This window comes from Gymnoscopelus microlampas (assembly GCF_963454915.1).
Source record: "Gymnoscopelus microlampas genome assembly, contig: SCAFFOLD_73, whole genome shotgun sequence".
Classification (NCBI taxonomy): domain Eukaryota; kingdom Metazoa; phylum Chordata; class Actinopteri; order Myctophiformes; family Myctophidae; genus Gymnoscopelus; species Gymnoscopelus microlampas.
The window spans coordinates 64,733-91,535 of record NW_028155853.1 but is presented as its reverse complement, the minus strand read 5'-3'; the positions used below and the strand labels follow the sequence as shown (position 1 = coordinate 91,535).

At 40.1% G+C, this 26,803-nt stretch overlaps 1 long non-coding RNA gene across 1 annotated transcript; it reads left to right on the top strand.

Moving 5' to 3' along the window:
• The first annotated feature begins 416 nt into the window (after nucleotides 1-416).
• LOC311041219 lies at nucleotides 417-12,754 on the top strand. Its single transcript, XR_014600376.1, has 4 exons — nucleotides 417-526; nucleotides 1,169-1,231; nucleotides 7,479-7,568; nucleotides 12,013-12,754. It is a non-coding gene; the product is annotated as an uncharacterized lncRNA (long non-coding RNA).
• Nucleotides 12,755-26,803: the final 14,049 nt, after the last annotated feature.

Below are 26,803 nucleotides of genomic sequence, written 5' to 3'. Positions count from 1 at the left end.
GCTTTTTATTGAATAATATGGGAGATACGGGTACTTATCGTGGTCCGGATCGCCTTGTAACATCCGTGGCTCGAGGGTAAGCACTTTATATTTGAAATCTGAACGTTTATGTGAGAGTTGGCAATGTAAAAAAAACCGAACACCGCTATAAACCAGGGGACTATGTTTCAGGGCTACATACAGGGTAGGTGGGCACTTAGGGACATCTGGACACCTCGATGTGAAATTGGATATTTTGTCCAAAATGAAAGAAAAAAAAATAGGTCACTTTTCTGACCTCTGACCTCACTGGACGGCCCGCCACCTTTTCTTTTTTTTTTTACACCTCAGTTTAGCAGTGGTAGAGGACGTCTCTCCAAGCGCGTGCACAACATTTCACAATTGAATGATGACATCCGTCTCTTATTTGTGGAATCCAAGGGAGTGGTAGAGGAACATTGAAAGCTCTGAACACTGCCGACTCCATTTTGATCACAGTTTACCGGTGAACTGAACAGTCTGTCTGGACTCCATTTTAAACAGCACGGTAAGTGTTTAAAATGTGTCTCCCACTTGGTTTAGAAGGTTTAGAACATGTACGTGACCTTTTTATATACTCTTTGGTTGTAGGTTGAATTGTAACAGTAAGAACAAAGAGGGTTCTACAATAGCTCCATTAAGAACCTCTCACTCTGTAGAGGTTCTTAATGGAGCTAGTTCTACAACAGAGATTTATAGAAACAAGTATCAACTGTTAAGATAACATGTTGAAACGTCAAAGAATTGAATTTATGTATATCAAATGTCATGTACACAGAAAATGATGGTTCTTAAATGTTTTTTTAAAGGCTATTTAGTTCCACAAACTACAGAACCATTGTATTTAGTAAATGGTTCTTCATGTTCCTAATGTGGTGCTGGAGAACCTTTTTTTGTTGTCAAAATTGAAATAGAACTATTGTTTGATTGTCCTTTGAGGCACCTTTAACTGCTTAGCTAGCATCTACATTTTGGGCATGCATTAATAAGTGAACATTTTCAAGTAAGATTAATAAGAATCAAAAAAATCTAATACTCAAGTAAAGTACAGATCCTCAGAATCTGTACTTAAGTACAGTACTAAAATACATTTACTTCATTACTGTCCACCACTGCATATAAATGACATCTCTCTGTCTGTCCTCTGCAGAACTCTAGACATGTGCAAAAAAAACATTCCAAAGGTGAGCGAAGAGTATCCTCCAAACAACAGGTAATTTTGTTTCCCCTCATTCCATATGGTCTCTCCTACACTGTCTTCCTCTCTGCTTTCCTACTGACTGTCATCTCCCCTCAGCTTTCCTACTCACTGTCTGTACTACACTGTCTCCCTCTCAGCTTTCCTACTCACGGTCTGTACTACACTGTCTCCCTCTTAGCTTTCTTAATCACTGTCTGTACTACACTGTCTCCCTCTCAGCTTTCTTACTCACTGTCTCTACTACCCTGTCTCCCTCTCAACTTTCCTACCTAGTGTCTCTCATAGACTATCTCAGCTTTCCTACTGTATCTCACTCCTACACTGTCTCCCTCTCCATAACCCGTTTCGCAAATACCACCATCTTTGATGTACCCGACTGCATTGTAGGTATGCGCAAATAATTATGGGTTAAGAAAGGTCCTCCCCCGCGTATCTTTGCTTTGAGAGTCTTGGACTGTAGTGTGATGACGGCAGGATGTCAGACGCGGATGATCAATTCAATCATTACATTACAGTCATTTAGCAGACGCTTTTATCCAAAGCGACTTACAATAAGTGCATTCAACATAGGTAGGGAACGAAACTACTAATCACCAGAAGTCTTAAGTGCATTTCCTGCAAAAACAAGCAACCAAGAGTATACCTAGCGCTAAGGTAAAAGTGCTATATATCAGCTACCTACTTTCTTAAACAGATGAGACAAAATAGCAAAATCAAATGAGCACGAGCTAATACAAAAAGTGTATCGACTAAACAAGATCCAATAAAACAGTACAACAGTAAAACAAGAGTTCGTACAACTAGTTAACAACAAGTAAGCCATACAAAGAGGAAGGGTAGTGTTTCCTGAAGAGGTGGGTTTTCAGCCTGTGGCGAAAGATGGGCAGTGACTCTGCTGTCCTGACTTCAGTGGGAAGTTCATTCCACCACTGTGGAGCCAGAACAGAAAAAAGTCGTGACCGTGTCGATCGACCAGAAGGACCCTTGAGTGACGAGGCAATCAGTCGCCCCGAGGTGGCAGACCGAAGTGGTCGGGCAGGGGTGTAGGCATCAACCATAGCCCGGAGGTCATTTAGCTGTTTGTCAATTAAGATAGTATTTATTAGACTGTGATATTGTAGTGTCAAAGACATAAAAAAACGATCTCCAACCTAAGCCTTCACCAAAAGAATATGAAAAAGAAATATAGCTGCAAGCAGCAATAAGCGAGTTCGAGGGATAAGGCAAAAAGCGATATGCAACAATAGCACGTAGAAAAAGAATAGATTGAACTTGAGACAAAGCAACCCATGCAATTAACAAATGAGCATTCTCAACAGCTGAGCAGAGGGATTGTGGATAGTACGGAGGGGAGCAATTGGGGTTGAGAACCTCACTCATGGACACTTCAAACCATGGCCATTGACAGGAATCAAACCCCTGACCTTTGGGACTCATTGGCTGGCACATTACCAGCACTTTACCGACTGAGCTATTCGATCCACAGACAGACACACAAAGATGATTTTTCTTCCTTTTTTAATGAAGCCATGCCCTTTACAATGTTATTTGGCTAATGAAGGCTTAATTCTTTTACGCACAAACTTCTCTTCGACTGAGATTTTCAGATAATGGTCCATAGGGTTAGCCTGGGTGCCAGCCTGCTTCGCTACGTTCGGCGGATTTTTTTTTCTCTCTGCGCTTCTCAGTCTGGAATGCCCCCGATTGACTCGTCTTGTAGAACTACACTGGAACTACATATGTTACGTTGCTGCGACGTCGTTGCTGATTGGATGTTGTTCAAACGAATGACGAATCAAAACGATCACACCGTTTTTTTTGTCCCGCCCCGCACCACAGACCAATCAGAAGCCACGGTAGGTTTCGAACCTCGGCTGCTGTGTCCCGCCTCCTGGAGATAGGAGGCATTCCAGACTGAGAAGCGCAGAGAGAAAAAAAAATCCGCCGAACGTAGCGAAGCAGGCTGGCACCCAGGCTACCATAGGGTGTGTCTAGAACGTTTCACACAAATTGCTCAAAACTCCGGGCAGAAAAACTGGTTTAAGTGTCTTTCAAACTGCTCAAAATGGCAGAAGATCTAAGGGCGGAGCTTACTGGTTGAAGAGACAGATGTGTTCCTCACAGTGATGTGTTCTACCGTGGTACGCTGTATACGTAGTATGCCCTGTAGATTTTTTTCGTCGCTACCGTATACCTTCAAAAACTGTTCAAAACAGCGTATCTGATACGTTGATACGGTCCGATACGCTACTGCCCAGGACTCAGGAGTGGCTGGGGGGCAGCAAGAATGTGGGCTAACTCTGAGTTGATGGCTTATCATGTGTGTAGCTATTGTTCTTGAGGTGATAAGTAATGGCTGCGACGGAATTCACACATTAACTCAACGACGCAAATACTAATGAAGTACTCTAATCAGGCAGTGATTAGAGTACTTCATTAGTATTCGCGTATGCGTGTCATAGCACAGCATAAAAGGCAATGAAATGTTGGTTTTAGTTCAGTGTTCAGTCTGCTCCTGACTCAGCTCGGAAGTGGTTGAGCTCAGGTGATCAGACATCAGAAACACTAGGAAATCGCGCATGTGCGCATGCCGTGCGTGTGGGAGGCAGGGAATAATCATAGTATACCCTCCAAAAAAATCTAGAACACACCACTGGTTCCTCATGAGTCAAGGCACATGTGTAAGCAAGTGTCATGGCTGTCGGCCAAACGAGGCATGACTTATGCCTGTTTAAAGTTTGGATTTTCAAACGATTGCTATAGTGCCCTCCTTTGGCCGATTGGAGTAAGATTGGTTTCAGTGATATTTGGAGTGACCCTCTACAATACTACAGTTTCACAAAAATATGAATATGCATTTATGTGTTAGGGGCAGGAGAGAGAGAGAGAGAGAGACAGAGAGAGAGAGAGGTTGCTATCTGAAAAGTTGTGAGATTGTAGTTCGGCTATTTTGAGAATGAAGTATGTCATTCATTGAAAATAACTGCTCTCAAATAAGCATTTCACCTGGTCTTTAACAACTGCACATGTATTCATTGATACAGTCATGTTGTGTGCAATGCAATTGAAATGAAGTCTGCATGAGGTGGGCATTTTCAATTGAGTGCTATAGCGCCACCCTTTGGCCAATGGTTGTGAGTTTTGGGCCTTGGCCGTTTGGCATAGCCCTCTACCATATTGCTGAGTTTCGTAAAAAGTGTCCACACGGTTAGGCCAGAACTGCAAAAACGGCAGAAGAAAGCCAACAGTTTCAAAGAGGTTTTGAGCCTTATAGGCCTCGAACCCTCAAATACAGAATCAGAGGCGGTCCAAATGGATTTTAGATGGGGGCATAATTTGCCTACCCGATCCTGATACCCTCCAAAATGGTTGGGAAGACAGCCCATCAAGCTATCCACATATGTTACAGAGTGGTGTAGAAACCTACTTTGACAAAAGTAAGTATAGCCTATCAGTGGTGGAAAAAGTACTCACATTTTTTACTTAAGTAAAAGTATCAATACTGCAATGCAAAAATACTCCGTTACAAGTAAAAGTTCTGTGTTCAAAACATTTTGAACACAGGCCTTTTACTATATTGATGATAGTTTTACTTAAGTAAAATATCTGAGTACTTCTTCCACCACTGGTCAACTGGACCTGAGTTGTCTTTGTACTTCTTTTTTTCTGACAGTAATAGGCCTATATACTAAATTGAATTGAAGTTTATTTCGAATAAGGCAATTTTTAAAACAATATAACAAATGAAAGCAAATAATTCAGAATAACAGTAAAAATGAATAAAAATGCATATTCGAAAAAGGAGTGGGAAGCAGCATAACTTAATTGCTCCCATCCCTTCTCCATCAATAATAAATATCACAACAAGCTTCCTTGCTGGTCCATTTCTACCAATAATAAATACTTATAAATCTGTGATATTTATACATATAACAATAATATATGCAAACAGAATCGAAGTAAAAACTAAGGGACATACACATTAGAGATGCGCGGATCGCGGTTTTAGCCGTGGTTGCCGCAGTTATCCGTGGTTTGGGTGGATTCGGGTCAATCAAATATAATTATGAATTAATATCGGATAAACCGCGGGTGAAATATTGCGGTAAATAAATTAATGACATCTAATATATCTATCCATAAAATAGCTAAATCTCTGCGTGCTTGTGTCTGTGTGAGTGTGTAGAGCAGCCTCTGCGATGCGATCACAAAATGCATTGATTTAGCCTATGGAATCTCGGTGCGTCTTTTTTCTTTTTTTTAAACCGGTGCTGCGCTGAACAGCGCAGCAGAGCAGTGCACTCTGTATGTTGGATGCCGCATCTATGTTGGATGCCTGTATGCTGGATGCCGCACAGAGTCTGTATGTTGAGCACAGCAGACCAGTGCGCTCTGTATGTTCAGCGCAGCACCGGTTTAAAAAAAAGAAAAGACGCACCGACATTCCATAGGCTAAATCAATGCATTTTTATGATCGCATCGCACGGCACAACGAATACTAAAACTAACGGGGAATAACAGAAAATAATAATATTTTGACATACGGGAAAAACGGTTGGTGCGGATATTTAAATTGGATAATATAATTATTGCGGTTGGATAACGGGCGGATAATTAATTTGTACATTCGGATTCGGGTGACGTGAGAGGCCATCCGCGCATCTCTAATACACATACTTTATTGATCCATCCAGACTCAGAGTGAGCATTGATGGCAGTAAAACTTATCTAAAGATAAGAGCATCTATAGCAAGAATTCTACAGATATATATATTTACACTTACTTGGCTTGATATCGCCTATCATTGTTGCACTTGTAAACAGCACATCGATCTGTTCCACCCATCTTTATAATCCAAAACGACTTTTTTAATTGGACATCACAGAGAAGTGCACTAGTGCAGAGACTAGCAAAGCAAAGATACGCAGGTGAGGACCTTTCTTCACCCATAATGCTTTGCGTATACCCACAATTCAGTCGGGTACATCAAAGATGGTGGTATTTGCGAAACGGTTTATGGCATACCCATTTCCTGTTCCGGTCAATTTTCCCATAGTTTAATTTGATTGGCTGATTTCTTTGGTTCATTTGATTGATTGCAACCAAGCCAATCATACGAAGCTATGGGAAAATGAACCAGAACAGGAAATGGTTATGCCACCTTCCAGAAACCCAGGGCTGCAGGTATGCACAGAGCCTATAAAGAATGTATTAACCTTAATAAGGCATTGTTCCAACTCTTTGACTGCCAGAGTATTTTCATAAAGTACTCCCCCAGTGCCAGCGATTTTCGTGTTTTTTTTATTTTTTATTTTGTAATTTTTCATTCAAATAAATTGTCTGAGTGCGGTTTTAAACACATACGACAAATCTGCCACTAGAGAGCAGCAAATAGCCAGCTTGATCAGCTCGCTGACTCACTCTCCCCCCACACCCAGTCAAACCGGATGTTACGTGTTCTCAGATTCTCCGATCGGCCAAAATTACGATGTGATACGCGACGGCGATGACTGTTCGTCACCCAGACTATAGATTATAGAAGTGGACCCCTCCGTTCGTTTTTTATACCGTGTGAAAAACCGTGTGTTTCCCTATTCTGGCCGAAAATGACCGGGGGGAGAAAATGAAAAACGGAAACGGAATCTGCGTCATAAAACCGGATGCAGGTGTGGGTGAAGTAAGTGGAACTCGAAACCTGGAATGAAAAATAAGCAGAATAGCGCGATCAGAGATTAAACAATGAACGTGCGTCCAACGCGTCTAACGCGTCGACGGCCAACTGGACAAACTAGCAATTGACGCGTTATCGAGTGAACCGCAGTCAATTAAGTGCAGGTAGATGCAAAAATCCTAATTAAACGATTAATAAGTGCGTAGTTGACTGCTAATAAATGCATAATAAACATTTTTTTTATTAAAGCAACAACACTGTAATGCTATTATAAACAACTTAAAGAGACTTAAGCCATATATTAATGCTCTTAAATGTTAAGTTAATGAGACTGATAAAATGTGTTTGTAATGCTATTATAAACAACTTAAAGGGATAGAAGAGACTTAAAGGGATAGTTCACCCCAACAAAAAAAAAACGTATTTTCTATCAATTACACACCCCATGGAGCCTTGAATTCATGAAGATTTTTTTGTTTTTGTCGCATTCCTGAGCCAATAATTTGATGACCGGCGGAGTCTCCGGTAGGAAACACAGTGAGACTCTTATTTCATTTAAAATCGTGATTGTCATCTTTTTCCATCAGGGTTGATCGGAGATCATCCAGCTGTGATGACATGAATAGTGATACTTCTATGGATCAACCTCTTACCTTCAAAGATTCTACTGATTACAGGTTTGAATTGACCAGGCGGATGAAACAGTAATAGCTAATAGCTAAGCTTCCAATCAATATACTGAGAACAGTGGTATAATAAAGCAGAGCCTTAATGTTTCACCCATTTCAATTGAAATGGCCCCAACTGACACGCAGAACTGAACTAGAAAAGTGCTTTCCTCAGAGCTCATATCCCCACCAAGCCGGGTTACCTAATAGTGCAATCATGAAGCCGATTTTAAAACATTTGTGGTGCCAGATTTTCCTTGGGCTACTGAGAGTGCAAAGTTTCACACTGCATTCATGATTTGTGGCATTTTGTGAAAAACCACAAACTCCCACAAACTTTGAAAGCCAATCATAGCCAATCAGAATGGAATATGAAACATTCTGACAGATACATCTTGATCACATGACTATAGAGATAATGTGTACCAATTTGCATGTGGTTTGGACAATCTGTAGGATTGTCCAACGGTCTCATGGTGGTGCCATAACAGGCCGATTAGGCTTTTGTATATATATATTTTTTTTGGGGGGGGGGGGGGGGGGGTTCTTCCATGGACTCCTGGTGCAAAGTTTCACAGTGATCGGTCAAACAGTGCCCGAGATGAGATACTCGCAGATGGACACACAGACAGACAGACGGATGGACAGACTCACCAGAGCGAAAACCATGCAATACGATGCAAGAGTGCGGTCGAGCCAACACCATCTCGGGACTCCTGAATTGCTGCCCTCCACACTCTTAGCATCAGGGTCTTGAGCTTTACAGTGTTGTTAGCTAAGCTGTCAAGCTAAGCTGTGCACCTACTGTACGCAGGTGGTGCGCTTTTTGCCTTTCCTGGCTTTGCCCTGGGTTGGCTCCCACAGTGTCAGTTTGCTTGCCACTAGTTCTGGCCTCCGGGTGCCTGGCGCAGTGCCCTGCCTCATCCTTCTCTCTCTGACTTTGTCTGTAACCCGTGGTAGGTGCTCGTAGAGGACCACATTTCTGATGTGGTCCGTCCATGTGACACCTAGTGCCATTCGTAGCATTCTTGTGTAGACTTCATCCAGGGCCCTTTTCTGTTGTGCTGCAAGGGTCCATGTGTCAGCCCTATACAGCAGTACTGACTCCACTGTAGCTACGAATAGCCGCCTCTTGAGATCTTCTCCCATGTCTGATTTACACACTCTCCTCATCCCGTGCAGGGCATTCCAGGCAAGTGCCCTCCGGACCTTCAGGTCCTGTTCCGTTGAAGCAGTCCAGGGCCCAAGATATTTGAAATCCTTGACCGAGCACTGTCCCGTTGGCAGTGACAATGGTTTTGTCCTCTGTGTTAATTGTTATTACTTTGCCTTTGATCTTGAGGCCGAACTTCCTGCACTCCATTTCTACTGCCAGTAGTAGTTCCCTTCCTTTCTCTGCCGTATCCGAGACTAGGGCAATGTCAACTGTGTAGTCGAACTCGAGGTCAGTAATCACGATGGGGTGTACTCGCCTTGACTTCTTTGGTGTCACTATATTGGGTTTGAACCTTGGGTCGAGTCTGGCTGTAACTTGTCTCTATCATCTGAAACATCTTCTAAGGAACTCAGTAGGCCCGGAGAATGTTCACAAGTTTCCCCCGGTGGATTGTGTTAAAAGCCTTTTGGAAGTCATTGAAGGTGATTATGCTGACAGGTTCTGCTCCCTTACTCCTTCCAGTATCCTCCTCAGTGCCAGTATATGCCCGCCTGTTGTTCGCTCTGGGCTGAATTCGTTCGGTGAGTTTCTCAGTAGATGGTCTAAGATGGGTCTAAAGGCCCGTTCATAGTCCCTAGATGGGTCTGAAACGTCCGTCACGGGGTGAGGGATTCCGTCCGTTCTTTACGGACACATGCATAGTCGATCAGGAGAGAGAGATTGCACGTACCCAACGTTGCCATGTCTGCTTATTATAAGCGACTTTGGGCTTATTCTTCTGTATAGTTGCTTGTAAACAAACAAGCAATTTTTTATTGGTGGTTGCGGTTTTATTTGGGCTTGTTTCTAAAGTGTAGTTGCTTATTTGGGCCAATTATTATTTAAACCAGTGATTCTCAAATATATATTGTAGATCTGCTATTTGTACTTTACTTGAGTATTTCCAATTTCCAATACTTTTACTTTTACTCTACATCTCAGAGGCAAATATTGTACTTTTACTCCACTACAATTATTTGAAAACTTTAGTTACTAGTTACTTTTCAGATATAAATGATGATATTATGAAACATACATTAACCACTTTAGCCCTATTTTATACATAGGCCGATCTACAAGCTCACAACGTGTCGCATCGCGACGCATTGTGAGCTTGTAGATCGGCTATTTTCAAACATTTTTGTACTTTTACTTTTGGTACTTTAAGTACATTCTGATACCAATACTTTTGTACTTTTACTCAAGTACATTTTTAATTCCAAACTCTTACTTGTAACAGAGTACTTCTGCATTGGAGTAGTGATACTTTTACTTAAGTAAAACATTTGAGTACTTTTTCCACCACTGTTCATATGTGGCCTAGTCGATTCTTTTGGGCTTGTTTTCATAGACCTGGTTACTTATTTCTCTCACAAAATCTGGCAACAGGTTACAATGCTATGAAACTAGCATTGTAGCCCAGTAGTAATACAGGCAAAACGCAGTGAACGTGCGTCGGGCTGACGGTGAATGTCGACTGAAAGGACGGAAAAACTGGAGCCGCAATTGACGGAGGGGGAGACAAAAACGTCAACGTAAGGAGCGCCAGCGCTCGTTACGTATCCTTACGTCCGACTATGAATGATACTTAAGATGGTTGAGGATCAATCATCCTGTTCGCTGACTTGGCAACTTGTAAGCATAGGCTGATGCCCCGGTAGTTGTTCGTCTTGGTGAGGTCGCCTGACTTTGATACTGGAACAATGATCATTGTGGGCCACAGCTTTGGCAGCTCAGCAGACGTGTGTGCTTGGTTGATAAAATCTAACACCACCTCGTCTATGGGCACATACTTCAGAACCTCTTGTGTCACTCCATCCTCCCCGCAGCTCTTGCCGCACTTGAAAGTAGCCTTGGACCTCTGGTACTCATCCATGGTGAATGATCTGTCTGGAATGGGAAGGTCATGGAAGACAGGAGCTATCGAATCATCCTCTTCCTCGGTTGAAGGAGGATTTCCGAGGAGTTGTTTGAAGTGCTGGTACCATGTTTCAACTCGTTCCTCTGCGCTTTCTCCCCGGATCTTGGCAGTCTGAGAAGAGATTCTGCCAGAAATGTAATTGATGAGCTTCCTGCTCTTACCATGCTTCTGGTTAACGTGCGCCTCTTCAATGTCCCTGATCTTTTGGGTCAGCTCCTGTTGTTCCAGTGTTGCATACACTTGGTATAGCTCCTCCTTCTTCCGCTTGTATTCCTCCCTTAGACCCTCCCCTATTCAGTCAGCGACTGAAGTCCCTGTGTGTTAACTTTTAGGAATACGGTTAGGTTTAGGCATAGTTTGCTGAGGTTACGTTTAAGAATACCTGATGGCGATCGTTCCGAGGTCGCCGGATTTGACTCGGGACGAGCGTGTTTTGGGGCGAGCGTTCATGTTTCATGTCAATTGACAGCACTTGCAATTTGCAGATGAAATGCAAAGGGAAAAAAAACCTGGAATTATGTCATGAAGAGGTTAATTGCCAAAGTCTGTCATCTTGTTTTCCATGGCCCTAATTCCACCCTACACAAACCAAATAATGGGAACTTTCTTGGTCTGGCGGAGCTGCTTGCAGAGTTCGAGTCCCACATTAGCTTAACTGGTCCCAGATGCCAAACACTGAATTCACACCAGGAGCCTCAACACTAGTCAATAAAATACCATAAATTGAGCGTTTGTGAGGTCATGAGTCACATACTGTCACTGTGTGTGTCAACTTCTGTATCTCCTATCAAGGTGAAGAAATGGACTGTATGGGAAGTAATGGGTTTTGAAACAAAGATTTAACTAGTAGCTGTAGATTATTGAACATCTACATGAACCTATTTATTGACTAAAATGGGTTGTCAACAAATAAGCTGCGAGAGACAACCAATCACCCCGGCGATTTTACTCATATGGATGGGTTGGATATGAAGCATCAACTGACGGTGCAAAAGTAGAGTGAGAAAATGTAACTCAATATCATTAACAATGTCGTATACCTGACAAAATCGCCGGGGTTGGTTTGTTTATTTTTGGAACACAGTTCTTATATGACGCGATCTAAAATTTGCCTATTGGAATTCCAATACAAAAAATAACGCCGGTATTCTATTATTGTAATACATTACTTTACATTGAAGGTAACTAGTAATAATTATGTAATATATATATTACAATTTGAAAGTCATTTGCCAACACTGAATATAAGACATGATTGTGTGTTTTTTCTCTCTCTCACTCTGTCACTCTCTCTCTCTCTCTCCCCCTTTTCTCTTTTTTATTGCATGGCTCTGTAGGTCAATAGTTGTCTGCGAATTGGTCCGTGGGCGTCAGAATGAACGCTGTTGCCGTCAGTATAAACGCTGGAGGGGCAACTGTGATGATGGGGCGGCTGGTCATGATCAAGAACACTGATCACCCACTGGGTGGGACGATATATCGATATCGCGATATATCGCGATACTTGCGATAAATAATCGATATACTGCCGAAAAATATCGATATATGATTTTGAACTGTTTGGTGCTATTTTATGTGTTTATGAATTGAATACAAGGACTATCGTGATATATTGTTGGTGAAATTTCATGCAATATATCGTGAAATGTTCCCCTCATGTCTCAGTTTGGTTAGCTCAGTCTTGATGTAAAGTTCAGTTCTGTTTGTTCTCTTTTGGGCCTAGAATTAATGTCTTGTCTTATTTTATGGGGGGAAAAAATAAATGTAAAAAAAGCATTTTAAAGAAACTCCTGGTCTCTGGTCCCTGACAGCTCGCTAAGGCAAGCACACTAATGTTATCATAATTTTATTTATTATTATTCCTCCCGTTTTTGGCACCTAACTTGTCCTTCATGCTTGAAAGTATTTTAAAAAGTATTTCTTTTATCTTTTGTACTTTTTGAGATATTTAACTTTTAATCTGCAAAACAAATCCCATGTCTACTATCTCTACTTCTCTAGTGTTGCATCCCACATGTTCTTATAATGGGTTTGATTGTCTGTCGGTGTTTGTCACTCATAAAATCGCTCTGCAAGTGATCCAAACGACTTTATTGTGGGATATGAGGTAATAACTCACAACTTTGTTTATACTGCTCTGCCTAACCTCATTATTTCAAACTAATGTTTGATACATGTGCATGCACACATCATTTGTTTTCATTATCAAATAACACTGCATTCACAAGTTATTCTCCAATGACTTTAGCTTTTCACAATGAAAAATTCATTGCTGCGTACAAAATACATGATCAATACAAATTACACTCAAAGGTGATGGGGACAGCTGGGAGGAGGCCTGGTAGTGTCTGGGTGTACAGGAAGCCTTCACGTAGGAAGGGGCCAAATGATTTTCTTTCTAGTGAAAGGAATGGATTAACCATTACAAAGTGCAGGGCTCTTCAACAGGGGGTCCGGGTCCTTTAGGGGGACTTCAGAGGTACTACTGGAGGGCCGCCAAATCTTTGTGTGATAGGAACGTGTTTTCTTTATTTTACAGTTTTTATGTTACATACATGTACAAACGTATAGCATATTATACGGAACGTGTTTTTTCTTGTGTATTTTTACATTAACCACTTCCTCCTTCCACAATCCTCATCCCTATTCTGAGGGGAACACTAGCCAAAAATAGCAGATCTACAAGTTCACAACGCCTCGCGCCGCTCAAGCAGATCGGCTATTTTTGGCAAAGAGGTTTGGTACAGAGGGAAAAAAAGAGCAGACCAAGACAGAGCCAATGGTCAAGTTTATTAAGTATTGAGGGTTTAAGTGGTTAAATGTCTGAAACATGAATTAATAGAGAAGCTAATGTAAAATAAACTCTACACTGGCTTCCTGTTATTAGATTTTAAGATTATTCTACTAACTTTTAAGGCTCAAGAGGGTCTTGCAAATATATCGTTTAGCTCCTGTCTCCCTATTACCCTCCCTGAGGTCTGCAGGTGGGTCTCTCATAAAGGTTCCCTTGAGCTTGCAACTAAGGGTGATCAAACTTTCACTGTCCAGGCTTCTAGATTAGAATAGCCTGGTTCCAGACCATAGACCCCGCCCACTCTCTGAGTGGACTGCTCCACGCAGCTTCCGTCTGATAATCAGGTTTAGATTGGAATGCTCTATCCGGGAGTATTTGACGAGCAGACAAACTCATCTTTTAAATCACTTATAAAAATATAGTTCATTAAAGCCTTCAAACTGCAGTCAGAACCTCAGACTCACTCCCAATTACCCACCGTAATCTGAAAACTTACCTCTTCAGACTCCACCTCACCCCCTAACACTATTCATTCTTCTCCCTGTACACGTTTCCTGTCACCTTCTGCCAGTGGTGCAAGTAATTGACTAAGATATGGCTACCACCATGCAGACATATCTTGGTCACTCATTCTCAGGTTTTTGTTAGGTTTGTTTTCTTGACCACAATGTTATGAATGTAATTTAGATAGCATGACATTTGAAACAAATACTAGGTTCATTGTTAACCTGGTATCCGATAGTTTCAATGTACATATTGTTATTTCAATTGTATATTGTTTAGACTGATGCTAGGTTCTTGATTTACATGGGATCCTAGTTAGTTTCAATGGGGAAATGCATGTTTTACCCTAGCAACCAGCTGTTTCACCCAACAACAACAAAAAAGTTTAACACCACAACATTGTCAACACTCTTACACTACTAATTAACACTACTAATACTTAACATTTAAACTGCTGCACCAACATACCGAGCCCACACTATTTCTCCAGGAAAATTATTTTCCAGTTATAAAATACACAACTCTACATCCTATGATGTAGATCCTAATGTACCTGTAGTGATGTACTTCAATGTTGGAATCTATCAAACCTGCTGAGAGGACAGGGTTACATTAAATGTCAACTCCCAACTCTGAGAGATTTCTTTTAGTCTTTGTTCCCCTGCAATGTACTTTAAATATTGACTTATCAGAACATTTTAGGTATATGCTTATTAAGTATATATTTTTATTATATGCATTGTAATTGTTTTATCTGATTCACATGAATTATTTATTTTTTCTATTTTGTTTTGTTGTTGCGCTGTGTCTTGTAATCTTGAGGGTCCATCCCTCAATGCATTCCCTAGAAAATAAATAAAGGTTGAGTGAAAGAAAAAAGAAAAGAAAAATGATCCGGCCCTGCCCACTTCCGAGGCTGTCCATGCATGTGCTGCCAGGCTCCATGCCTCACGAAATGGGAACTATTAAATGAGACGCTGACTAGGGGCACTTGGGTGGCGGTGGTGTTAAAGTAACTGCCCACCACCTGCGGGTTTGAATCCACCGAGGTGCTTGTCGAGCATAAATACGAAGTACGAACACAATTGGCCCGTGTTCGGCGGAGGGAAGCCGGGCAGGGAGGGTGATATCTCCTGTTGTAAGTGCACAATACTTAACATTTATCTTAAAATTGATTGTGTAGATTGTTTCTTATCTAGTTTTCATAAGAACGTCAGTCTTGAAAAAAAATCCAGTTAGAAAAGAAGATGTAAGTAAGCCTATTTGATGTACTTGTGACTAACTTTGTGTGATCACAGTTCCCTAACAGATGATTCAGTGAGGACTCGTGGCTGTTTGGTCAATCTGCTGATCTACAAGATCCAAGTTCAACTGAGGCTGAGACATTATGTTGTTAATCCGTTGTAATAGAACTACTTGGTAGGTTATTATTTATTGATTATGTATAGTAGTTCCCCTTATAAAACTGTCTTCCAAGTCCCACGGCTCTCACATGTCCACACATGTGCAGTCACCCCGCCTCATGAAATATAAAAAAGGAAATCAGATGCTGACGTGTCCTGTACTGTTGAAGGTTTTTTCTGTGCGTGTAAAACAATACTCCATATAGAGAGAGGACAAACCCATGTACCAGTCAGTCAGTAAACAAGTACAGTAAGTATCCTTTTGTTGTCAATCTCCAGATTATGTGGATTCTAGTTACAGTATATTGCTGTATACTGTAATGACTTGTGATATGTGACTCAGATTAGAGAGTTAAGTGTGGAATCCCAACTTATCCAAAAGACTGGGCACTTTTTTTCTTCTTCTTTTTTTTACGCAGGGCATTTCTTTTTTTGGAACACAGGGCACTTGAGAGAATTCACTGGATTTTTTGTTACTTCACTGACCACTATTTGGGGAGAAGACTGGGGATATTTGGTACTACTTCAGTCGTTTCTCTGACGCATATTATTCCAAAAGGACGCATCTGAGTCTGAACTGTTTAACAAGTTGTAATTTGCTATGTGTGTACATTTACAAACACTAACCTCTTCTTCAGAACACTACTGTATCTCTGTCTATCAGTCCCCCACTTCAAAACACTATCTCTGTCTATCAGTCCCGCCCGACATCCTCTGTAGTTTGTGTGTTTACTGTTTAAATTAATGTCCAGTGAGGAACAAAGAAGATGTAAGTAAGCCTATTTGATGCACTTGTGACTAACCTTGTGTGATCACAGTTCCCTAACAGATGATTCAGTGAGGACTCATGGCTGTTTGGTCAATCTGCTGATCTACAAGATCCAAGTTCAACTGAGGCTGAGACATTATGTTGTTAATCCATTGAAATAGAATTACTTGGTAGGTTATTATTTATTGATTATGTATAGTATTTCCCCTTATAAAACTGTCTATTCCAAGTCCCACGGCTCTCACATGTCCACACATGTGCAGTCACCACGCCTCATGAAAAAATCAGATGCTGACGTGTCCTGTACTGTTTTTTTCTGTGTGAAAAACAATACTCAATCTAGAGAGAGGACAAACCCATGTACCAGTCAGTAAACAAGAACAGTAAGTATTCTTTTGTTGTCAACGTCCAGATTATGTGGATTCTATTTACAGTATATTATTGTATACTGTAATGACTTGTGGTATGTGACTCAGTTTAGAGGGTTATGTGTGGAATCCCCGAAAATGCGCTGTGTGCTTGTAGATCTGCTATTCTTGGTGTGTGACACCGGTGCACAACTAAGTACAGTATAAATCAGGCATAACTCTAATCTTAACCCCTAAATGCATTTCTAACTCTGTCCCCAACCTGAATCTTTTCCTAAGTGTAAGCCTAACTCCCCAAATATTGAAATATCTATTTGTTTTTTTTAACCTTAAAACAACAATCTCGCTCGTGAGGACCAGGGAAATTGTTCTCACAATATTCATTTCTCAAATTCTACTACACTTGTGGTGACATTTGGCCAATTAAAGAACACACATACACACACACACACACACACACACTTTACACATCTGGGCTTGGTTAAAACTCTTGAAAACTTTTCTAGTTGACGCCTCAGAATTGACCATCTTAAGAATAAAAAATTGGGCTACATCGTAACAAACGGTTTAATAAACTAAGCTTAATGCTTAAAGGGTTAGTTCAGATTTTTTGAGTATTTTCTGTAGGAAATACTTACCATTAATGTAGTGGTTGCAAAGGTATTAATTGATTGCCCGAGTCCCGTGGTCAGAGTTATGGTCCGTTTCTGATAAATATGAATGTAGTTCCGGTAGATTAGTAGATTTGGTGGGGGCCGCTCATTAAAAATAAAAAAATAAAAAAAACTAGCGTCATTTGTATTTGTTGACCTATTTCTACCATATAGAGCAGGTTTCGTTCAATTTTGACCCCTCTGTCACATGGTACTATTTTTTGTGTCATATATTTTGTGCGTGAGTAGGCTGCCGCGGCGCAGTGATTCTGGACACAAACATTAGTACCATGTGACAGAGGGGTCGAAATTGAACGAAACCTGCTCTATATGGTAGAAATAGGTCAACAATACAAATGACGTTAGTTTTTTAAATGTATTTATTTTTAATGAGCGGCCCCCACCAAATCTACTAATCTACCGGAACTACTTCATATTTATCAGAAACGGACCATAACTCTGACCACGGGACTCGGGCAATCAATTAATACCTTTGCAACCACTACATTAATGGTAAGTATTTCCTACAGAAAATACTCAAAAAATCTGAACTAACCCTTTAAGACTTTACATGCCGAATTTACTTGGGCACTTTCAGTGCCCAGTCTTCCAAAGTGCCCACTCTATTTTGGTGTACAGTTTGGTGCCCACTCATCCATCCACTGTATAATATACAGTTATTGCAGGGTTAAGGGGTTGGGCCTCGGGCAGACATATCCTATTGCTGGGGTGAAGACTGAAGAGCCTCTTTGTCAAATGTGGTGTGAAGTAGCATAGGCCTACAAAAAGGTTGCATTTTATTGACCTGTTATCATCATAATAACAGTAGCCTAGATCTTCATGTAGCCTACACATGTCATAATCAGAATTTAAGTAACTAAACCTTGCTTTTTAAAATGTGTTAAGCAATGATCTTGTACATTTATATAAATTGTCAGTCAATTACAGACAAATGCCTATCCTCAAGACTGTTGCACGCACACGCGCGCTTGCACACACTTTTCTGACAGTTGCTCAACATACTTACATACATAATTTTTGTCATTGCACAAAAAAGTAGGCCTACAACACAATTTAGTGTGATGTGGTAGGCCTACCTACAATATAGATTCAATGAAAACACCAGCAAAAATCTATGTAGGCTATGAAGCAACCAAGTATGAATGTTTATTTTTGTATGGTGGATATGTTTTCTATCTGCAAAAGAAGCATTTATGCTGTCTGTGGTAACTTTAACCATTGCTTAAAAAAAAACTGCCTTCCTGTTATTGGCTTGTTCTGTGTTCCTTTCTTTATTCTCTCTTCCCTATTCTAACTCTTCCTGTAACTGTAAATGTTGAGAGCTTGCAAAAAAGGAATTTTTCACACACACTGTTACACCTGTAAATCATGTGATGTGACAATAAAGTTTATTCTGAATATAAAAATTACTAATAATATATACATTTTGCAGAATTTGCACTATTCATCATACATCAAATAGTATTTCACCTAATACAATCTGTGTATCACACTATTGATGAGGTATAATTATAGTTGGGCTACTTATCAGAGTTCAGTTTTCTGATGATGTGTTAAACTGTTCTATAGGCTGGAAGTGGTGGTCTTAAAGATGGAGTGCCATGATATTTTTCAACCCTAAAACCTGATCATAAGGTATTATTATTATGTAAGGATTTTTTTCAAAAAAAAAAGTGTACAGAAATTGTTTAAAAAAATGTTTTTATGTGGACACGCCTCCAGTTCATTAAGTATGCCTGGTTCTCACCTTAGCACCTCCTCCACCACCTTAGCACCACCCACCTGTCCTAGTCCCTCCTCCTCCTCATGCCCAATGAGGGGGAGGGTATGTTTTTTGGGGGCTCTGTGATATCACTATGCCCCTGTTTTTGGATTGGCACGTTTGACTCTCAAGGTTTCAGCCTCCAGGAAAAAACTCCAAATAGTCAGAGAAGACATGAAACACCATAAAACCACCAGCGGGGGCCTTAATGAAGTTCTATCAACCTCATAGACACAAGAAAAACAGAAAAAGTGCAAAAACATGGCACCACCTCTTTAAAAGGCCTAAATTAATTGCGCCTTCCAGTGGTCATCAGAGTTTTGAGTATTGGGATCCATGTGTCCTCAAGTGAAGGTAGCCCGGGTGGTTTACTCCTGGTCAAATATTACCTAATTACAAGTGAAAGTTTCTCAGTCAAATTTCACTTGAGTTTAAGTACTGGAGTGCTTCTTAAAGTAATCCAGTATTAAAGGGATATTTCACTTTCAAAAAAACGTTTGGTGATTGTATCGTCTACTCAGGCTTTTGTGAGCCCTCCAGACAGTTTTTAAGTTGCTTGATTCAATATTTAGATATTAGATATTAATTTTATCAGACACGCCCCCTTCCTATACAAATCCATTGTAACTTCAAACTCCATTTTTAACGTGTTAGATTCATCAAAAACACCCGTCCTTGGTTCACCTGTCTCCTACCGCCCCCCTAATACGTGAGGGGGCCGTGTTTTTTCAATTACTTTTTTCATTTATTTTTAATATTTTTTTTTGGAAAATGAAAAAAAGAAAATACAATAAAAAAATTAAATAAAATAAATGAAAAAAAATCTCGGAAAAACACGGCCCCCTCACGCATTAGGAGGGCAGGGTGAGTCACCAGAACCAAGGACGGGTGTTTTTGATGAATCTAACATGGTTAAAATGTAGTTTGAAGTTACAATGGGTTTGTATAGGAAGGGGGCGTGTCTGATAAAATGAAAATCAAATATCTAAATACTGAATCGAGCAACTTAAAACTGTCTGGGGGGCTCACAAAGGCTTGAGTAGATGATAAAATCACCAAAAGCTTTTCTGAAAGTGAAATATCCCTTTAAGTACTAAGTTAAAAATACTTGGTATTCAAAAACCTGCCCATCGTTATTTTTTTTTTACAGAGAACAATGGCTTCCTTTATAGCATGCTAACTTTCCAGGAATAGAAAGCATGCAGTTTCTATTAGCTTGGATTCCCCATCGATGATGTCACTGGTAGGCAAGTTTCTGAACTGTCCACAGGCCTCCTCTGAGACACTGACCGAGTAGACAAAAATTGTACCAAATTATAATCAGCATTAGTAAGGACCAAATATATGATCATTCTGTAGGTTGAAAATGGGTGAAGTTGTCCTTTTAAGTCATGTATTATGTATTTTTTTTTTACCCTTCCTAGAATTGTAGTGAAGTCAAAAGTACAATACTGGCATTGAATTGTAGTGGACTGAAGTATCCAAAAATACATAAAGTACAGTTACTCAAGTCATTGTATTTCGTTACTGTCCACCACTCTCTCTCTGTGTGTGTGTGTGTGTGTGTGTGTGTGTGTGTGTGTGTGTGTGTGTGTGTGTGTGTGTGTGTGTGTGTGTGTGTGTGTGTGTGTGTGTGTGTGTGTGTGTGTTTGTGTGTGAGAATAGGTTAAATGAAACACATGTGTTTCAGATGTGTGGATTTGGCATTCAACTCTTGTGCGTTTTGCAGGCTGCATCGTATAAGCAGTTCTGTGTAGGAGAGTGCAATCTGTGTCACACACAATACTTTTTGCCTTGCTTTCAACGATATCAATCTTACTCTGGCCTACTTTCCAGACTTACAGATTTTTTCCAGAATTCCAAACATGGACAAAAATATCATAAGGGTAAATATACAAAGATAGGCAGCATTGGTTAGTTGACATTTGGGCATGATGTTTGACAGATCATCCAACTTTATGTGTAAGTTAGTGTTAACACCTTGAACACTAGCATCCTTAACATTCTCTGAAAATAGCAGATCTACAAGCTCACAACATGTTCACTTAGTTGTGAGCTTATAGATCGGCTATTTTCGTGAGGATATCTAGTGTAACCCATGGTAATACAGTCAACATAGGGCCCATGGGAACACTGTCAACTAAGCATAGGGTTTAAGTGGTTACACAGTGTTTACAAATATATATATGTTATGTCTTATATTACCTGAGAACTGGGCACTTTTGCAAATATGGATCTTTGTCTTAAGAATTGGGTTTAATTGTTTTATTAAGCATCCTTAATTGTTTCTGGTCAGTCAAGAATTGAGTAATCAACTGAATTTGGATAACTGCCCCATATCAGTCTTGCACCCATTAACAACAGTACCGTAATTAATGATCTATGGACACATACACATTTTGATGACTCTTTGTCTTCTAACACAATAGGGAGGGCAGCTGTTACAGTGTACAAGTGTAGTGAGTATAGTTAATTAAGAATGTAACTGATTATTTTTTAACTGACCCCATCAGAAATCAGCACTACATATTTTCCTAATTTTATGATAACAATTGCATGCACCACATTAGACATTATTCATTTATTTGGTAGCATATTAACTAATTGTATCACATCAAGTATGTGTCTGGTAATCTGTCTGTCTGTCTGTCTGTCTGTCTGTCCGTCCTCTGCAGAATTCCAGACATGGACAACATTCCAAATGAGGAGTTAGAGAGCCAAGAACCTTCTCTTAGCAGTGTGTCAACGGAAACTGATCCAATCATGCCCTCTAGTGGACAGTCAATTAGGTAATTTTGTCTTCCCTCTTTCCTAATGTCTGTCTCTTCTACATTGTCTCCCTCTCAGCTTTCCTACAGTATGTAATAAACCCAAATCAAATGCTATGGGGAAATGTTATTAATTGGGAGAAGTCACTCTGATTTGTCTGATTCATGTTATGCCCAAAACACACCCATGACTAATTCAGACACTAAATATTTATACACATATAGGTTATATTATGTATAACATATGTTAACTCTTTGCGTCTTACTTTGCGTCCATGTTATCCATTGAATAACAAGCAAAATTTGAGTTAGACCTGCCCCCAAGACATTTGTGCCATGCGTTGTAGACCTTGCACCACCTAGCACCATAAATCATTTAAATAGGACCCATGTTATTAGATACAATGTTCATAGAAAGGAATACCAGCACTCACTTAAGTCCTTTTAGGCTCTTATTTATTTAGGTCATAGCTCCCCAGCAGCAGCGTCAAACCGGACGTTTCGGCCCAGAGGCCTTCCTCAGCGTATAATGACAACACACTGTTTTTGTGTCACTTATAAAGGGACCTTGGTGCCAAGCACAGAGCGGTCCGGGTAACAACAAAATAAGAACGTCACTTTTTTAACAAGAGGGTCACCATAAAACAGAAAATGCATATAAAGAAAAAAACCTAGAACAACACAATCCTCATTTGTTTAGCAATAAAGAACCAGTTTTAAAACCTTTGTCTGTGCAAGTCCCTCAGTACCCCTTCATAAGGACAGACTCAGATTTCATTAAAAACGTACACATTTGTAAAACTGCAAAACACATTTTTAAATACCGAAGTATACACAGTGTCACTCAAAAAAGAGGCATTAACCACTTATTTGTCACATCAACAATTCATTGCTCTAAAAAATTAACTAATTTCACTCTAAAGTGGTATACTCTGTCTGTTTTAAACACAACACATTCTATAAGAAACAACCAAGTAAAAGTTCGTCATTTAGACCTTTAGGGTGTTCTGTTTGGAGAGAGTGTATCCACCATGCCTCTCGTTGCAATATACATTTTTCACGATCCCCACCTCTTTTTAAGGGCAGTACTGCCTCAATACCCTGAAACCTTAAAGAACAGACTTCATGTCCCACCGCATTAAAATGTCTAGCCACAGGCGATTTTTCATCCTTGTTTCTAATATTACTTTTATGTTCTGAAATTCTAACTTTAAGTTCTCTTTTGGTTTTACCCACATAACAAAGGCCACAAGGGCATTTTAACAGATAGACCACAAACTTAGTTTTACAGGTGATGATGCTTTTAACATCAATCTTTTTTCCTGAATGTGGATGTAATACACGATTCCCTCTGATCATTGCATTGCAATGAACACAGTTATGACACGGAAAGTTGCCCGTAGGCAAATCGGACATAAAATGTTGCGGTGGAACATAACAGTCTGCCCTCACTAAAGAGTCCCTCACATTTTTTGCCTCGTTTGTGTGCAAAGATGTGGGGCTCCTTGAAAACATGACCCACATGAGGATCACTCGATAACACATACCAGTATTTTTTAACAGAATTCTTAATATCAATGCACAAAGGGGAATAGGTTGTGGACAAACTATCTTAGACTCCCCTGCACAAGCAGGCTTTGGAGTTAACAAGCTAGGCCTCTCTTTCTCTCGAGCTCTCTGTACATTAACACTCAGCACTTTATCACTATAACCTTTAGTTTTGAAACGACCGCACAAGTCCTTTGCTTGTCTTTCGAAAGCAAGGTCAGTACTACAGATTATTTTCATCCTCAATAGTTGACTGTAGGGCAGGCTTCTCTTTAACCCTGAAGGGTGATAACTAGAAAAATGTAAATACTTGTTTCTATCAGTTTGTTTTCTGTAGACACAAGTAGAAATCTTATCTACATCTCTCTGTACTAATACATCCAAGAACGACACTGATTCTCTACTAAACTCTAAAGTGAAGGATATCGATGGCATTCTAGAATTAATATAAACCTTAAAGTCCTCCAACTGTTCTACTGACCCAGAGAAAATGAAAAAAACGTAATCAATATGTCTAAACCAACATTTTAACCAAGAAGAAAAAGGATTGTTATTGTACACAAAGTCACACTCAAATTTTAAATTTGATTGTCCTCTGTTTCCATCAGGGTTCATCAGCAGAGACCAGTCTCTCCTGCAGCCAGCTGTGTCTCCATGAAGAGTGACTGTTCAAAGGATCAACCTATTACCTTCAAAGATGGACACCACTCTACTAAACACAGGTTTGAATTTACCAGACAGATGACATGTCATGTACAGTATGAATTTGGGAACCCATTGGCTACTCTTCTGGTTCTTTTTCTTTGTGCAGCATACAGTACATAACAGTAACAGGGGGTGTGTATTACCTTTTCCTTACAATATGTTTGTTTAAAAAACAAACATATTGTAAAGAAAACAGTATGCACCGATAACATTCATAGGGAAGCAGTTCAATAAAAGGATAATGAAGGTCTAATAAAACATAAATTAATATATGCAAATGATACATGACAGATACTGTACATCTTGATCACATCACTACAGAGATAATGTGTACAAATGTGTGTGAGGTTTGGACAAAATCTGTAGGAGTAGTGGCTAATATTTTTTTATACTAAAATCTACCTCATGGTGGCAACGTCCAGCGGTGCTTATGGCATTTTGTGCAAATCGGGACCCTCCTGCAAAGCCATTTGTAGCCACTCGGGATGGAATCACGTGACTACAGAGATAACATGCATCAATTTGCATGAGTTTTGGACAAAATCTGTAGGAGTAGTAGAAAAAGTGTGTTTAGCAAAAAAGTGGGAAATCTTGCCAGGCAGAAATGGCCCTCGGCTATGATTAGCTGTTCACGGATGGACGGACAGACGGATAGACAGACAGGAGCGAAAACATAATCCCTCACCTTTGGCCGTTCTGGCCTGGCAGGGATTAAAAACAGCAGTTTGCTATTGTTGGAAAATTATATCCTTAAGAGGCAAATTTAAGTTAGTGTGTGTGATTAATGTGTGTGATTTTACTATGACTGTTTTTTAAAGTACCAGTTAATAAGAGCAAAAAGTATGTGTCTTCTATAGTACTGTGTATTACTGGTCACAGATGCCTTTATAGATAACACATTATTGACTTAGGAAAATCACTATAGTTTGCTATAATCATATCTTCAGACATACCGTCACTGCAATAACCATGATCTATTAGTATGGCAGAACGCTGCGTTATCTCCTAGAAAGACACATTTCACTTTTAGATGTCTAGGACCGTTACGGTCTGAGAGAAAGTACAATGGTGTCTGCATCCTTTTTGGGGAGTATGGGTATGACATTCCGGCAGGTGGAGAGAACTAGGCCTGGGAATCGGAGGTCGTCTGCGGGACCTGTAAATCAGATGAGGCCACTTGCAACTCCTGGGAAAAGAGATGAACCAATCAGGACGCACTGATCAACCATATTTGATAAAGATGTATAATATAGGCCCTAGGGAGAGACAGAACTGCCCACTTCGACTTCATGAACGAGAGGGTACCCTCTGTTATTGGTTAAGGACAGTCACTGGGGCCAGAGAATTCTCTGTTAAGTAACTTTTTATATTCAATCTGTATTAATATTAAACTTTCTTATTAACTGATATACACACACTATTACTTTTGATTTTCTGTTTAATTAATAAATACACTTAATTTTAAGCCTTGTCTGCTCTTGATTTCACCAATATAACGGACGCGCGGAGACGCGTTGTCTGAAGGGTAATAATCTAACTCAATGCACAATTTGTCTGCTGGTATTAGCTCCGTCTCCATCACTATATAATTCAAATGGTGATGATCCTCTGTTTCTGTCAGGGTTCATCTGCAGAGACCAGACTCTCCTGTATCCACCTGTGTCTCCATGAAGAGTGATCATTCCAAGGATCAACCTATTACCTTCAAAGATGGACACCACTCTACTAAACACAGGTTTGAATTTACCAGACAGATTATTGAAACCGTAATAATGGCCAAGCTTCCACTAAACATGACTTTTATATAGTTCTAAATCCTGTATACTTTTTTTTGTTATGGTAGGATATATGACATGATTGTGTGGCCCAGTACAGTCAGTTACAATGGAAACACAAATGAAAAGTCGAGCAGGATAAAGACGAGTAAAAATGAGCCGAGCTGATACTACTGTACGTGTATGTGGAAAAGGCATATTTGAAGAGTTTTTAATTATTGTACTTTATTTTGCATCCTTTTAAAGCTTTTTGCTTTTGTTTAAAATACTTTATATGTTATTAATGTTGTAAATTTAAGTGTATAGTGGTTCTCAACCTTTTTAGACTGAGTATAGCCTACCACCTTACTGTTCCTGATATATGTGAATGACATGTCGTCAGCCTGCGACTGCAACCTGTTCCTGTTCGCAGATGACTCGGCCCTGCTAGTCTTGGACAGGGACAGGCTGCAGGTTGAGAAAACTCTCAGCTCTGAACTCAACAAGATCTGCATCTGGCTCTCCGACAACAAGCTCTCATTACACCTGGGCAAAACGGAATGCATCCTCTTTGGGTCCACTCCTAACCTCAGAAAGGCAGAGAGCTTCACGATCAAAGCGGGTGATGATATCATCAAAAGAAAAAACGAAATTACCTACCTGGGCTCTATCTTGGAGGCTGACCTCTCTGGTGACAAAAATGCTGATAAAACGATCAAAACGGTCCACAAAAAAACACGCTATTTGCGGAGTATTGATCGTAAAGTCAGTAAGAAGACTCTGAAGACTCTTGCAGTGGCCCTCATACAAGGTCATTACGATTATGCATGTACTTCGTGGTATCACAACACCTCCAAGGCCTTAAAAACAAGGCTCCAAACATCCCAAAACAAACTTGTAAGGCTACTTCTTGGCCTCAATTACAAAACCCATCTAACCCCTGATCATTTTGATAGGATTGGATGGCTTAGGGTCGCGGACAGAGTACAGCAACTTGCTATGGGCCTGGTCTTCAAGATATATCACAACATTGGGATCCCCCTGTATTTGTCAAAATACTTCCAAAATGTTAATGATGT